Here is a 1,203-nt window from a genome sequence, read left to right as displayed (position 1 = left end):
TCAACGTAGACATGCTTGAGGGTTACTCAAAGCTAAAATATGCACTACAAAGAGTGGGGTGGTTAATTCTCTGCCCCACTGCCTGTTTCCACAAGTCATCATCCAGCCGCCTCCACTTACCCTCCCTGGCCACGCCATTTTTCACTTCCTGACCTCAATTTAGAGGTATGCTGAGCTTCAGGGCAGCAAACCTGAAGGATGACTGTGAGAGAGGAAGGCTGAAGCAAGAATCATATTAATTCATTTGAATATTTATTGGCTCCTAATTAAATATTTAAACCTACAGAAAAAAAATAGCTCTAAAATTAGCAGAACCATTTTTTTCACCATTCATAATTTTTATGACCCCTATAAGAATGATGGGGAGTACTGGTGTGGTGCTGTGGGTTAATGCACAGGACTAGAAAGTCAGTTTGAACAGCAAGTCATCAGTTTTACATTCAATGAACTGGCTTCATTACAGTGACTACAATCCCCTCCATGTATCATCAGTATTTACCTGTATTCACTTTAACTCTTGCATTCTTCCATGTGTTTTCAGCTATCTTCATCTTTCCTCAGCTAACCTCCCTGTTGTTATCTATTGCCTGCCCCTTTACCCACGTCAACATGTGTCTACTCTGTAGCCTATGAATAACTGTCCTTCCCCCCTTCCTCAGTAACCATCATAGAATGTTTCTTTGATCAAGAAATCCTTTTTGTTTTTCCGCTGCCTGACTGGACGCCATCATGGGTCACATGCATACTTCTGGAAGGGGCCTGTCCCAGTCATCTGTGCCCTATCTCCACAGCGTCCCTACCTGGCTGAAGTAGACGTCTGATAACGTAAAGTCACAAATGTACAAACTGGCCAAGAAAGGCCTGATCCCTTAACAAACTGGTAAGATCCTTAAGAGATTCTCATGGCGTTGCACAGGTACATTTTGCAACAGGCAATAAAATCTTCAGAATCCTTAAGTCTATAGAACTTGCTCCTGATCTTCCAGAGGATTTCTACCACTTAATTAAGAAGGCTGTTGCTGTTCCGAAGCATCTTGAAAGAAAGAGAAAGCATAAGGGCGCTAAATTCCGTCTAATTCTAATTGAGCCAATTTCACCAGCTGGCTCGATATTATAAAACCAAGAATCCTCATCTACAATTGGAAATATGAATCATCCACAGCATCTGCCCTGGTTGTGCAAATTTGTCTTATGTGTACTTGA

The 1,203-nt window shown here is 41.8% G+C and overlaps 1 pseudogene; it reads left to right on the top strand.

Moving 5' to 3' along the window:
* Window positions 1–729: 729 nt before the first annotated feature.
* LOC102811313 overlaps window positions 730–1,203 on the top strand; it is a 9,677-nt pseudogene continuing 9,203 nt past the window's right edge.

This window comes from Chrysochloris asiatica, unplaced genomic scaffold (assembly GCF_000296735.1).
Source record: "Chrysochloris asiatica unplaced genomic scaffold, ChrAsi1.0 scaffold00228, whole genome shotgun sequence".
Lineage (NCBI taxonomy): Eukaryota > Metazoa > Chordata > Mammalia > Afrosoricida > Chrysochloridae > Chrysochloris > Chrysochloris asiatica.
Note: the sequence above shows the minus strand (reverse complement) of the source record. Positions and strands in the feature narration are given on the sequence as shown.